Source organism: Lycorma delicatula, chromosome 12, assembly GCF_047948215.1.
Source record: "Lycorma delicatula isolate Av1 chromosome 12, ASM4794821v1, whole genome shotgun sequence".
In the NCBI taxonomy this organism is placed as follows: Eukaryota; Metazoa; Arthropoda; class Insecta; order Hemiptera; family Fulgoridae; genus Lycorma; species Lycorma delicatula.
Genome location: NC_134466.1, coordinates 77,289,107 through 77,305,041, shown reverse-complemented (window position 1 = coordinate 77,305,041; position 15,935 = coordinate 77,289,107). Strand labels below are relative to the sequence as shown.

Below are 15,935 nucleotides of genomic sequence, written 5' to 3'. Positions count from 1 at the left end.
AAAATTCAAATAGAGCAGTAGCCTTTAGCTTCCCATAGAATGTGGCGTTTGAGGTGCACCTATCCAGCCAACTAACACCCGCCAAGTTGAAATCATTAAAAAGTTGTTAGATAACGCTTCAACCTTACTCTGAAGTTCCTCCAAGTAGGACCTAAACAAGATAGCAGGAAACTGGGGAGGAAAGTAGTGAGTTCCTATTAACAGAGAAGGTCTACCTTTTTGACGTATTTCGACCCAAACACATTCGTTGGTTAATTCAAGGTCATATCTACGTACCACCTGGAAGGTACGTTTTACTGCCAGTAACACTCCGCCGCCGCGCTCAACAACGCCAGGAAAATATTTCCTGTCTGCCCTGAAGACAAAGTATTCCTGTGGAAACAGGTCACTGTCCAGATGTGTATCTCCAAGCCAGGTCTCAGAAAAAGCATAGTAATTATCTGCTACCGCCTCAAAACAATCCTCCATCTTGGTTCTAAGGCCACGAACATTCTGGTAGTATACCTTAAGCTCCATTTTTAATAGGTGATGCACCATCCTCGGATGCTTTGTTTGTATCCAATAAGAGGTCTTTCGGCGAATCATAGAACAGAGAAATAAGCACTCCATCGGGCCAAGAGTCTGCGGAGTTCACAGTGGCAAAGTCAATTTTATTGACCAGCACATAAAAGGATTTGTAAGAAGGATGCTTCGTCTTTAGCTGCCTAACTTCAACCGATCTAACACCAAGTCCTTCAACAATACCACGCACTACAACCGGCGTCACCGAGGATTGGAAGCGGGAAACGAACAATGCCTTCTTCTTTGCCACAACATGATCGGGTTTAGCTCCACTTTTGCCAAAGATAACCTTTTTGGCTCACTTCCTAGGCGCTGATGTTTTCGGTTTTATTCCATCGGGCTTGTCTTTATGAACCCTTGATCTTTTCCTGACAACCTTGCTCCAAGTCTCCTCATCGTCAACTCTGGCGGAGGCAACCACCTGTGAGAGAGGAACACTCTCAGCCCCAACCAACTGCGTAACCTCAGGAACATTAACAATCTTCTGCGAAGGATTCTTTGTAACCACTGCAGGAAACCTGGGCACAACCGGCTCAGGTCCCTTTCCTCTACCGCTGTGTCGTCGGCTATCTTGACGGCAATCACTATGACTAACGTCACTAGTAGAAAGTGACAAAGACATAGCTTTAGACAGGCGCTGTACCTCATTTTTAAGGACAATATTCTCCTTACGAACAGCGATCATCTCCTGTCTTAGGGCGGAATCCTCACCAATCAGCGAGTCTGCAAAAGTAGACAATCTTAATTTAAGGAGTTCATCAATGCTACGCAAACTTAAATCACTCCTATTAACGCTATCACTATATAAAGCAGGTTTTCGACAGTACCATTCCACCACCGATCAAATGATCAACTTAGAGAACATTATATATAACAGCTTTATTACAAGGAAACATTGTGTCGGAGTCTTCTTTGATCTTCAGAAGGCTTTCGATATGACCTGGCGATATGGATTAACGCTCGAGATATATGACTGGGGCATTCGTGGAAATCTGCCAGTACTCCTCAGCAACTATATGAATGACCGTACCTTCCAAGTACGAGTCAACAATGAATATTCATCTGAAAGAATCATGGAAAATGTCATACCGCAGGGTTCGCCGTTGAGCGGTACCTTGTTTATGATCGCCATTAACAAATTGATATTAGCCATTCCAGTAGAAATCAGCAAAAGCGTCTATGTTGATGATTTGGCAATTGTGTATGCCAGCAACAAGACTGCTATGGTGAAATATAAACTACAACGGGCGATTGACGCCTTAAATGAAGTTGCGAGGAATAATGGATTCCAATTTTCACCAGAAAAAACGTGCTGTGTACACTTCTGCAGGAAGAGAATTCCTCATCAAAGTCCTACGTTGAGAATTGGCAATGATCCAATACAATACAAAGAGAATGTGAGATTTTTAGGACTAGTATTGGATAAATCCCTTACGTGGGGATTACACATACAGGACTTGAGTGATAGATGCAAAAAAGCCCTAAACATTATAAAATGTTTATCGAACTTAAATTGGGGCTCAGAAAAAGAGACATTATTGAGATTGTATAAAGCATTGGTTCAATCTAAACTAGACTACGGATGTATCGTATATTCATCCGCTAGAAAGTCGCATTTAAGAAAGTTAGACGTAGTTCATAATAGCGGAATAAGATATGCAACAGGCGATTTCCGCACAAGTCCGGCGAATAGCCTAATGTCCGAAGCCGGAATAATGCCAATACATTATAGTAGAGAGATCCTTTTGTTAAGATATGCAGCAAATGTACGGGCTTTCCCTGCTCATATAGATAATAAATTGTTTACGAATCATCCTATGGTTGCAGTATATGAACATCGTGCTACCTATCCCAGACCAGCCGGAATTAGGTACCACGAATTAAGAAGAAAATACGGAATTGCTATACCAGAGACACTAGCAATTTCCACAAGAGAAATACCGCCATGCTAAATGCCACCCAGCGGTAAATGCTAGGTTGGATCTCTCTCAGTCAGAAATAAAAAAGAAACCAGCAGTTATTATCCAACAGCAATTTTTGGCAACCGTCAGTAGTTACGAAGAACATATTAGAATTTATACTGACGGTTCTAAAACCGAACATGGCGTTGGATGCTCCATATATATAAATGGAGAAGCCCATTATTGGAAACTGCCAGATATGGCCAGTGTCTACACGGCAGAACTTACTGCCATTCAGCAAGCTCTTCGATACATAAAACATTATTGCGAAGAGAGTAAAATCCGTATTCGGTTTAACCTATATAATAATAAAATGTCAATACAGATAATATTTATTAGTATTATTAGATAAATACTTAATAAAATGTCCGCTTAATACCACTATAGTCCAATGGCGCTTAATTTAAATTTCTATGTACACAGAAACAAATACGAACATAATTAGTTTTTACTAATTATCTTCTCTTTGGTCCTTCTAGCATGTTTTCGGACAGATTTAGCGATCAAAGGGTCCTTGCTTTCCGCCATCATCTGATCGCTACTGAAAAAACATCTAAACCGCTTTCATTTTCCTTCCGCCGAGTAAATTAGAAAAGGAAACGAACAAGGAATTTTCCATACAATCGCGTAGTAAAAAAAAAAAAACTACTTTCCACCAGTACGCCAGGGTCGGCACTGAGGGAGCGACAGTAGTAATTTACTTTATTTTTAATGGTCTCTCTCTTCCTCGTAGCCTTGCGTGCAGCTTCCTATGCGCGCATGCGCACCAGAGCCAAACACCACTCCATTGGAACTGTTAAGCGTACAGTTCCATACGATGATTTTTTGTATGTTTTTTATAAACCGGGGGATCGAGCAGCCATGTGGAAGTTGCGAAGAGGTCGGGAAACCGAGGTATTTGGGATGCGGTTTCAGGCCGGGCTAGAATCGGAACGGAACGGCTATCACAATGCACCGGGTCTAAATTTCGAACAGTTGCCCATTTCCCGCCTGCGGAAGAGACTTTGGGGCCTCGCGATGGAGGCATGGCAGCATGAATGGCACATCACGTCTAAGGGAAGATCTCTGTATAGATTTATACAGGATCTGGGGGGATGGTATGCCTCAAGTTCATTTTTAAGGGCGGCGGGTGCCCAAGTGCTCACCAACCACGTGAATTTGATGCAATATCTGTTCAGGTTTCGCCTAGCGGCTGATGAGTTGTGCGTCTGTGGGGAGGTCCAGTCGAACGAACATCTAATGTTCGACTGCCCTGCTCTTGGGGGGGCCAGAGACCGGGCCACCCTGGAACAGAGGTCAGGGGGAAAACTGGCCGCTCATAAACGGCGAGTCAATGTGGCGTGAGCCGCATTGTCGGACCGTGTGGGAGTTCCTCGATGAGGTTGCGATGTTCAACCGTCATCGGTAGTTTAATTTTAATGGGGATTTACTGATTCCTGTGGCGTGTCGGTGGAAAACCTTCCTGGAATTAATGGCTGCCATCAGCCAATAAAGCTCCAAGCGCTTTAAATGGTGGACAGACACTAGCTGGCAAACAGCGACCGAGGCGTGGCGGTTTAAATTACCGTCTTTTATTGTTGTAACTCTTATAGTTTTAATTGTAACAAGGGGTGCGCCTCCCCGATTTAGTTTTAATGTGACAAGTGAGCGGTAGGGACACATAGGCGGGTGCTGTATGGCGCTCAGCTTAACCGCTCACGCAAGATAGGAGCTCATTAGGAGCAATTAGGTAAACGAGGTCGCAAATCTGTTTCGAGGCTCAGTAGCCGTTTCTTGGCACGGTACATTTGGTCTATGCTCTAGGGCGACCGAATGGGGTGGTGGCGGGAGAAATGCCAGCTAACCAACAAACCGGGGGATGGTACTGACATTAAGCTTAAAAATTATATATTGTACAAGTATAAAGAAAGAATTAATGAAAAAAGGACTCGTTATACTAAATGTTACAGATAATATCAAGGGGAATTAGGGGTGCAGCAACCCCTAATTCCACAGTGCCTATAAGCAAGACGCTACTGTGTATAGGCAATACTTATTGATATATACAACATTAAATTTAGTAAAGGAAGTTCTAAGTTATTTATTTATAGGTTTGTTTTTTTTTATGATTTACATTTTAGTGAGATTCGTGAAGTTTAAACTACGGTAAACTTTCCAGGGATCATATGAAAGCTACAATTAAAATTTTGTAATGTTTGGTTCGATTATCGAGAACTAACGATAAATACTTTATGTAATAGTGAAAAAAGCTATAATTATTATAGGTTAAAAAATAAATGCATCCGATACGGTTTAGTATTATTTTCTGTTTCTCTTATTTGTTAGAACTATGAAATTAAAATATATAAACATATATAGTAATAACGTTCGAGTAAACAGCAACACACCATGTGTTCATTAAAACACTTGAAATGATCGCAACACCTGCTACATATAACTACAAACTAACACCGATTAAAAAATATATAATTTCTTTCTTTACTATAAATAGATAAATTATATAATTAACGATAATGTAAAATTATTATATTATTTAGGCACCGTAAATTTTTATTTTCCTAATGTGTGACGTTGCAATCTGTTCAAAATTAGTGAACGATAAGTAACTCCCTCCCCCCTCAACGGCACAACGAGATAAGGATGATATGTATGACACGTATATGAGGTGTACTCTTGTAGAAACTAAGGCCGACCGTTCCTGATACGTGTGGTTAATTGAATTCCAACCACAAAAGTACACCGATATCCACTGTCTCGTACTCAAATTTGTAAAAAAAGAACCAACTTCAAAAAGAAACTAATTGTCAGACTTCAAAAAGAGGGTTTTTATCATGATAACAAAGAAAGCAAAAGCAGATCAATGTAGAGATTACAGAACAATTAGCTTAACCACTCGTGCATCAAAAATCTTAACTAGAATTCTGTATAGAAGAATTGAGAGGAGAGTGGAAGAAGTGTTAGAAGAAGACCGATTTGGTTTCGGGAAAAGTATATGGGAAAGGGAAGCAATTTTAGCGGCCAGATTAATAGTAAAGGAAGATTAAGGTAAAACAAACCGACATACATGGCACTTATAAACTTAATAAAGGCATTTATTTGATAACGTAGACTGAATAAAATGTTCAGAATTTTAAAAAATTTAGGGTTCAAGTATAGATATAGAAGAGCAATTGCTAACATTTACAGGAATCAAAACGGAATAGTTAATCGAAGAACACAAGAAAGAAGCCGTAATATATGAGGGAGTCCGACAAGTATGTTCCCTATCACCTTCCTGGATACTCTGTTTCCAGATGCTCCGGAGGGTGAAACGGAAATCGGCGTTAGGGCGGGTGAAACACCATTCCCTGGCGTTCGGACCGTGGAACCCGAAGATATAGACCGAGTGGTTTCTCGAATGGCATTAAAGAAGGCACCGGGGATTTACCAACGTGACCCGGATATTTTCCATCATTTATTGCCTGTCATAAGGGAGCCTCTTGGCAGACTGTTCACGGGATGCCTAAGCTGGGGCTGCTTTCCGGGTTGCTGGAAGGTGGCTTTGGTAAGGGTACTCCTGAAACCTGGAAAGGATCCTGGTGAGGTCGGCAGTTATCGACCCATCAGCCTCTTGCCGGTTCTCGGCAAGTTGCTTGAAAGGCTGGTTGTGGAACGGCTCGAAGAAAGCATCGATATGAACGATATTCTAAATCGAGGCCAGTATGGCTTCATGAAAGGGGTTGGCACCGAGGATTGCATCTTAAATGCACTTACCGAGGTGGAAAGCGCCGACTGCAAATACGTTTTGGCTATTTTTATTGATATAGAGGCAGCATTTCCTTCCTTGTGTTGGAGTTCTGTCTATGCTTTGGAACCCCGCAATGTTCCCGAAGCCACACAGGCCGTGGTAAGAGACTATTTGTCAGACCGTACGGCTCTGTTTAAGGATGCGCACCTAGTTGTGGAAAAATCCGTCACCAGGGGAAGCCCGCAGGGTTCCGTTCTCGGTCCCCTGCTGTGGAACCTGGTGTTTGACGGATTTCTGGGATTGACTTTCCCAGAAGGAGTCACGGCCCAGGCTTTCGCCGATGACTGTCTCCTTTTATTTCATGGAGATTCACGACCACAGCTAGAAAGCAGAGCGCAGGCGGCCTTGTCAACCGCCGAAGGCTGGATGGACATGCAAAATTTAAAGATATCTGTGCCCAAAACGAAGTTTATGCTTCTAAAGGGCGCAGACAAATTATCATGCAGTCGAAACCCCTACATTAAGTATAAAGGCTGTGTAATCAGCCGAGTAAGGGTTCAGAAGTACCTAGGTGTTTTGTTTGATGACAAGTTGCTTTTTAGTAATTATATTAAACAAGTTGCGGCGGACGCTACAAGAGAGATGCTACAGAGAGCTGTTTGTGCTCTCTGTGATGCACAAACTTAGAAGGATTGCTCGGAAAGACTACAGGCTGTCGGGCCGCCAAATGTACTTGGTGTACCGAGGCGTCTTCGAAAGTATGATCGCATACGCGGCGCCAGTTTGGGCGCATAGGTTGGATAGGAATAGAGCACTACTTCAAAATTTAAGGAGTGCCCAGCGCAGAGCCATGATAGTATGCACTAGTGTATCTAAAACAACCTCCTACGAGGCTACTACTGTATTGGGAAAGACTCTCCCAATCGATTTAGTGGTGAAAATTCGGGCAGTCATGTGGAAGTTGCGAAGAGGTCGGGAGGCCGAGGCATTTGGAATGCGGTTTCGAGCCGGGCCAGAACCGGAGAGGAACGGTGATCACAATGCACCGGAGCAAAATTTCGTTCAGTTGCCCATCTCCCGTCTGCGGAAAAGGCTAAAAAGCCTCGCGATGGAGGCATGGCAGCTTGAATGGCACACCACGACTAAGGGTAGATCCTTGTATAATTTTATACAGGATTTGGGGGGATGGTATGCCTCGAGTTCCTTTTTAAGGGCGTCGGGTGCCCAGGTGCTCACCAACCATGTGAATCTAAACCAATATCTGTTTCGGTTTCGCCTGATGGCTGATGAGTTGTGTGTCTGCGGGGAGGTCCAGTCGAATGTACATATGATGTACGACTGCCCGGCTCTTGTGGGGGCCAGAGACCGAGCCACCCTGGAACTTAGAGGTCAGGGGGAAACCTGGCCGCTCACAAGCGGCGAGGCAGTGTGGCGAGAGCCGCACTGTCGGACCGTGTGGGAGTTCCTCGATGAGGTTGCTATGTTCAACCGTCATCGGTAAATTTAAAGGATTATTAAATGTAAATGCAATTGGACTCCTACAGCTCTGCTGCTGGAAACCAACCTTGGGAATAGGGCTGGCCATCAGCCAAATCAGCTCCAAGCGCTGTTAAATGGTGGACAGGTACTAGCTGGCATACAGCGACCGAGGCGTGGCAGCCAAAATTGCTGTCTTTTATTTACATAGACTCGTATAGTTTTAAATTGTTACAAGGGGTGCGCCTCCCCGATCTAGTTTTATGTTGGACAAGTGAACGATTGGGACACTTAAGCGGGTGCTGTATGGCACCCTGCTTGATTCGTTCACGCATGTTAGGTAGCTCACTAGGAGCTTTTAGGATATTGGGACGCTAAACCGATTTGAGGCACAGTAGCCGTTCTTGGCACGGAACATTTGGTTTATGCTCTAGGGCAACCGAATGGGGTGGTGGCGGAAGAAATGCCAGTTAACCAAATTCCCTATCACCTTTACTTTTTAATCTTTACGCAGAACTAGCGGTTAATGATGTTAAAGAACAATTTAGATCCGGAGTAACAGTACAAGGTGAAAAGATAAATATTCTAAGATTTCATGATGATATTTCGGGAAGTAATTCTTCCTGAGAGTAAAAAAGATTTAGAAGAAACAATGAATAGCATGATGAAGTCTTACGCAAGAAATAGCGCATGAAAATAAGCAACAAAACGAAAGCAATGAGATGTAGTAGGAATAACGAAGATGTATCACTGAATGTGAAAATAGGAAAAGAAAAGATTACGGAGGTAGAAGAATTCTGTTATTTGGGAAGTAGAATTACTAAAAAAGGACGAAGCAGAAGCGATATAAAATGTCGAATAACACAGACGACAACGAGGTTTTAGTCAGAAATATAATCTTCTTACATCAAAAATTCATTTAAACGTCAGGAAAACATTTTTGAAAGTATATGTTTCGAGCGTAGCCTTATATGGAAGTGGACGATGGGAGTACCTGAAAAGAAAGGTTTTTGAAATCCGGTGCTATAGGAGAATATTAAAAATCCGATGGGTAGATAAAGTGACAAATGAAGAGGTTTTGCAGCAAATCGATGAAGAAAGAAGCATTTTAAAAAATATAGTTAAAAGAAGAGACAGACTTATAGGCCACTTATTAACGCATCCTGGAATAGTCGCTTTACTATTGGAGGAACAGGTAGAAGGAAAAAATTGTGTAGGCAGGCAACGTTTGGAATATGTAAAACAAATTTTTGGGGATGTAAATGTAGGGAGTATTCCAAAATGGAACGACTGGGACTAGATATTGGATCTTGGAGAGCTGCATCAAACCTGTCAAATGAATGATGACAAAAAAAAACTTCTGAACCTTAGAACCATTGACTTCGAAAATCACCCATAAAACAACTGATTTGCTACGACGAGTTAACGACAAGATCAGCTCGGTGGGTTCCACATATTTATTTATTTTTTTTAATTTTACAAGCGAATAATTAAAAACTGTTCATGAAGAGGACTAATTTTAACTTTTTTTCCTTTATAAAAACTAACGATGTTACTAAAGATGATTCTTCTATCAAAAATTGTATAATTTTCCTTTCTTTAATTCTTTTTTAAGTAAAAAAAAAATTATTTAAAATTACGCAATGATAATATTAAACTATCTCGTACTCAGTAAAATACTTCTCTATATTTCTGAATTGACTGTTTATATACATATAAAGTGATTAAAGGGTATAACAAACTTTCAGGACATGTTCTACTGCTGAAAATAAACGTACTTTCGGAAACGCTTCGTTAGCAGTGTCGGCCTTTCGCCTGCCGATTTCTGCACCTACATTAAAATTAAGCCAGATCGTAATTCTTACATCCCAAATTAAGTGATTTTATATGAAATCAATCCGTTGAGTCGGAGGTCCCGGGTTCGAATCCCGGTCAGGCATGGCATTTTCACACACGCTACAAATCATTCATCTAATCCTCTGAAGCAATACTTAACGGTAATCCGGGAGGTTTAAAAAAAAAGAAAACCTGCTGGATCGGTTTAGTAGTTAAACTCATCAGCGTAAATCAATTTATTTTGAATCGAGAATTCTTAGGTTCGAATCCTAATAAAAGCAGTTGTGTTTATTCGGATTTGAATACTAGATCGGTGGTTGGGTTTCAATTAACCACACGTTTAAGATATGGTCGATCTGTGTTTGTTCAAGACTACTCCTCAGTACACGTCACAAACAATGGACGCGGCTGCCTACGGGCCCCGAATCCAGAAGGTTGCATGGGATATCCGGAGACTTCCATAATATTCATAAGAAATATGAAATATAACCTGAAAATTTAAAACAATAAAAACTAGAACTATATTTTTAGTAATTTTTAAGAAAAATGAGGTAAAAGATTATATTTTATGTATGGCGTAAAATAAACGGGTTAAAAACACGTACATATTTTTGTTTAACATTTTTAACAAAAGTTGTACAGAATTTGATTCAGAGTAAAATGTATGAATAAAGTCCATAGAAACTACATAAATACAACGTAATTATTTCTAAGTTAAAACACTGGTGAAGGGGGTCTGTCTGATCTGATGTAATGTGATAGATTTTGGTCAGGCCCGTGGACCACAAGGTATTTTTAGTGGCTATTCTGTGAACGGGAGTCCCGTCCATTGTTTCAAAATGCATTTTCACCCCGTCAAAGAAAACATTATTATTATTATTTTTAGAACAGAGGTAATGTTTCACATAATTAAAGGTAATTGTAGTCGAGTGGAATACCTATTGTTACTAAAATACATATATATGTATATATAAATAGTACACATTTTATTAATTTTATCTTTTCAATTTATTCAGCCGCAGTTCACATACAGAATGCAATTAACCGTTAACGTACACCACAAATCACTTTAAAATTAACCCTTTCGGCCGCAGTTCACCGAATCAATCACTACATTCCAGCAGCTTTAAATTGCTTATCTAAAAAATCTGAATTCGACACTACATGACTTCCTTGTACGCTTAATCAATTACATATACACGTCTTTTTTTTTACAATTAGAGGTTAATGATTATTAATAAATCAATATATATAAATATATAATTTTTTTTTTTAAAGTTAAAAAATCTGTTTAATATTACAGGTTAATAATCTATATAAATAAAAATGTAAATGTTCGTTTGTTCAAAATCTTAAATCTCCAAAAGTTCTTCACCGATCGCTTTGAAATTTTGACACAACGTTGCATTCGAATACGCGCGTGTTTTTATATACCTACTATTTATATACCTAAGATGTCACGCCTGTGACAGGTAAAAACATGCTTTTTTTAAAACATCGCTATCTGTTGGACGTAAAAGCAACACATGCTATACTAAATTTTTTACGATTCCATTTCAGTGTTTCCGATATGTATGTCCGCTATAGAATAAAAAAAATACTGGACCGATTTACCCGCGGGGAAAAGGGAGAAAGGGAAAAATCGGAAAAGGGAAAAGGGGAAACGTGGAAAAGGAGAACGGGAAAAGGAAATGGAAAGGAAATATGAGAAAAAACAAAGAGGAAAGGGTGAAATATGGAGGGGTAAAGGGAAATAAGGGAAAGAGAAATGAAGAAAGGAAATGGCAAGGCGGACGAAAGGGGAAATGGAGAATGGAAAGGGAATTGGTAAAAATGAAAATGGGGAAAAGGAAGTTGGGAAAAGGGAAAGTAAATGGCGGAGGGAAAGGGAAATAGGAGGAAAGGGTAAAAGGGAAAGGTTATATTTTCATTTATATGTTCATTTTGTTAATGTGTTATCAAAGTTTTAATAGTGTTCATTTAATCTCTCTCACTCTCTCTCTCTCTCTCTCTATTATATATATATATATATATATATATATATATATATACTGAAATCTAGCAATAGCGAAGCATTGCCGGGTCTGCTAGTTATTAATAAATGAATATTTTTTATTTCCTTAAGAATTAGTAATATTTTTCATATTAATATTATTATTATTGGATTATTATTTATCATACAATTTTTTTTACAAACAGAGATTGATAATTATTACTATATCAACATACAGTTATCATAAAAGAATGGTGCGGTTTCAGTAATTCATAGGAAGATTGTAGGGAAATATTTAGATGTTGTATTGGTATCCCTGAAAGCCTCCAACCCAAAAGTTTGTTTATCAGCAGTTGTAACCACAACGTCACTTCTTGTATTTTGTTGCGGTGAGTTTAGTGAGTTACTATGTTCTCGGATAAAGACAAAGCAAAGCGTGTTTTATTGATGGCCGAATTAAAATCCGTAATTTTAGTTCAACGTGCGTTTCGACGTGAATTCGGAAGAGATCCACCACACAAAAATAATGTAACACGTCGGTTCAAACGATTCGAAGAAACCGGATCGGTTAAGAAACAGAAATCAACCGGCAGACCAAGTGTACCGGACGAAACGGTTGAACTAATTAGACGATCGGCAATTAGAAGTCCTGTGAAGTCCATCCCCCGTCGAAGCGTCGAATTAGGTATTCCAAAATCACAGTTCACAAAGTTTTACGTAAAAAACTGAAATTACACGCTTATAAAATCCACATACTGCAGGAATTGAAACCCGATGATGGTGTAAAACGTTACGATTTCGCTGTTGAAATGTCGGACAGAATAAGTGAAAACAAATAATTTTTAGACGATTTAATTTTTACAGACGTAGCTACATTCCATGTGAATGAATGTGTTAACAGACACAATTCACAAATATGAGGCTCTGAAAACCCACACGCAATTATCGAGAAACAACGCGATTCGCCTAAAATTAATGTTTCGTGTGGTGTGATGAAAAATCGTGTAATAGGGCCTTTCTTCTTTGCTGAAAAAACAATTAATGGAGTCGCGTATCTTGACATGTTAACCGATTATTGCTTTCCTCAGCCGGATGAACTCGAAAACATTCATCGACTTCATTTCCAACAAAACGGTGCTCCCCCGCACTTCAATGCATCGGTCACGGAAGCGCTCAATGAGGGCTTATTAATGAGGGCAGTTAAAAAAAAGTTCAAAATCCAATTTCTTTTGAATTTTAGGCTTTTTTGGACACTTTTGATCCAGTCGATTGCAATCAAATGAAGAGGTGGACAACTAAATGTTGCAACAGTCCTAAATCCAAAATTTTAACAACCTACGGCTAATCGTTTTTGAGTTATGCGAGATACATACGTACGTATAGACATTACGCCGAAATTAGTAAAAATGGATATTTTCATTGAAATCTGAAAACCGAAATTTTTCGCGATCACAATAATTTCTTTACTTCGTACAACGAAGTAAAGGATCGATGTGGACACCACATGACTTCCTTGTACGCCTATTGATGAATTACATGAAAACATTTTTTGCTGCACTTCATTTAAACTGATTTCATTTGAAAGTGAGATACGATCCTCCAATTCTTTAATAAAGTGGACAGTTACACGACTGCTGAAATATTACTTTTTATTAACATCAAATATTTATACAATTATTAATTCAGTAATTCAATAGTTTTAACAATCTTACATGAAATATTAGGATAAAGTAAAAGTCCCTTTATTACTCGTATTACTAGATCAGTATTATTAGTATCTTCGTGACTTACTGATTAGCAAAAGTTTCAACTTTCTATTATTCTAAACACCTGTTTTTTCGTGCTTAGAAGCAGGTAAAGGCGGGTTGTTAAAAGAATCAACAGAATTATGATAAATAAAATTTCAAATTAATAATTTTTACTGATCCTGTCTAGATAGCCTTACAGTAGAACTAGCACTAGAAAAGAAAGTATAGTAATCTGAGCAATTTTGGCATATGCGGTTTTCACCGGATTTTGACGTTTTTACACCTAAGGAACCCAAAAAACCGGGTGGAAATTTTCCGAATGTTAATATTCGTATGTAAATGTGTTCGGTGTTGGCCTCTATACTACCTTTTATCTGTAGATCGTCCGGACCGATTTTGATCAAACTTGTTCAGATTACTTCTATATATAGGATATTGATGCAACTAAGATGTCAACTTAAAATTTCAAGGGGATGAGGCTGTAGAGTAAGGTCATCTTCAGTATTTCTAGATTTCACGTAAGTAAGGTATTTCTTAAGCACATTGGTTAACGATTAAGTAACAATAATATTTGCAAAAAAATGTTTTACAACATCGAACCTCCTCCACCCGAAAAAATGCTGTTTTAGTTGTCCGCTATGTTGTGACGTCACAGGTGAGAGGTATAATTAAATAAATGAATAATATTTAAAGTGTAAAAACGTAATTCGGTCTAGCCAGGTCTCAAACTCGATGGTGCGGTCGAATCGGTACCTGTTGCGTGCGTTAAGCCTCGCGGCTACACCAGTCTGCCGACGGTACAATCGAAATTTGATCAGTGTAAGTTTTGAAATTACATTAGTTAAGTTAGTGCCGATCGTCGCGGCTAGTACCACCACACCCGCCCAATTATATACGGTATGCGGGCGCGCGGTAGTTAGAATCATTCAATTAAATATACGAACAAATATTGTATTTAAATATTTAAAAAAAAAAAAATACGATAAATATTTTTAATTAAGTTGTATGTGTATGTGTGTGTAATCCGTGCATCAGAAATAACCCACATTTGTAGGACCTTCGCGGAAAGGCGCGTTCCCGAATGTTTCCGTTCACGGAAGGTGACTACCCAGACACACAGATGTAGATCTGTGTTGTCAGTTTTTTAAATCTTTTTACCAATTTTTTTTTTACCGGAAGATAATTCCGGTATTACTTTCGGTTCTTGGTTGAGTGGTAATTGCGGTATTACTTTTGGTACTTGGTTGAGTACGGGGGGGGGGGAGGTGAAAATGAATTTTCTTTACCGTTTTGAGGTATGAGGAGTACGAAAATACCATTCACATAAAAGGAGGTTTACTCACATACACACATACACACACACATATATATATATATATATAATTTTGCGGCTCGAAAATTTCCAAAAGTACTGCATAAATTTCCTTGAAACTTTAATATGCTGCAGTGGGCCTAGTGTATCTGAAGTTGTGCATATGAAAATTTGATGAAGAGTGGTTTCGTCGTCTCTGTGACAATTTTAGGTAGATTAAATAAAAAAGCTACCTATTGAAAAGTAGCATGACTTGACTTCCAGAAAATTTCACATATCTTCACGTTTCACATCTTCCAAATCCCAAAACAATCCAACCCAAAACAGTTTATATACACATTTATATATATATATATATATATATATATATATATATATATATATAAATATATATATATATATATATATATATATATATATATATAAATATATATATATATAACTTTTTTGTGGACACGATAACTGCCGTAATTTTGCGCCAACCACTTTCAAATTGTTCTCTAAAAATAACTCGACCCAAAATCTCGGTCAAGTTCTTTAACGGCTAAAATCGGACCATGGGGGTGGAAATAGGTTGGCCTTTTCGAAAAAATAAAATAATGTTATAACGTTATTATGAAGTAAAATATCGAATTCGTTTAAACTTCCTACTATTACTTGAATAAGGGCCTAAAACACATCTAAGTAAAATTTTTTGATATAAATTACCATTGCCCAGGGGGTGGAAGAAATGGGGTTTCGAAGACAAAAATATCATACTTCCCTTAATAGAAACAGTATCGAATCGGTTTAAAGCGGTCGTTAGTTCTCTAAACATTACCTAAAGCATTTGTCTTAAATAATTTTTGATATGACCAACCGTTACGGTAAGGGATGACAAAAAAAAAAATACCACTATAACTTTCTTATTAAGTAAAGTATCGAAATCGTTTAAAGTTCTTACTATTCTTTGGATAAGGGCCTAAAACGTATTTACGTGAAGTTTTTTGATATCACCAGCCGTTGGCCATGAAGTGAAAAAAGTAGGGTTTCGAAGAAAAAAAAACTATACCTATCTTAATAGGCACCGTATCGAATCGGTTTAGAGGATGACCAAAACGTTACTGGAATTGTAAGAAGATGGTGCTTGTCGTATGCTAAACATGTGAAATTTTTTTCACATGCAACTATTTTCGTATTTAGTAAATTTTAATTTTTTCTTAATTTTAAGGCGGACACTTTTTTTATCCCCTACTTAGCGCCGGTGAAATCTTCCTCCGCCTTCCGGCGTGCCAAAAAGGATTTTTTAAATTTCTTTTGAATGATTTTATTTATCTATCAA

General features: G+C 38.6%; 1 protein-coding gene across 3 annotated transcripts in view; it reads right to left on the bottom strand.

The window, feature by feature from the left end:
* The window catches only part of 5-HT2A (5-hydroxytryptamine receptor 2A), an 809,891-nt gene that overhangs the window by 419,269 nt on the left and 374,687 nt on the right, over positions 1 to 15,935 (bottom strand). The window lies entirely within an intron of this gene.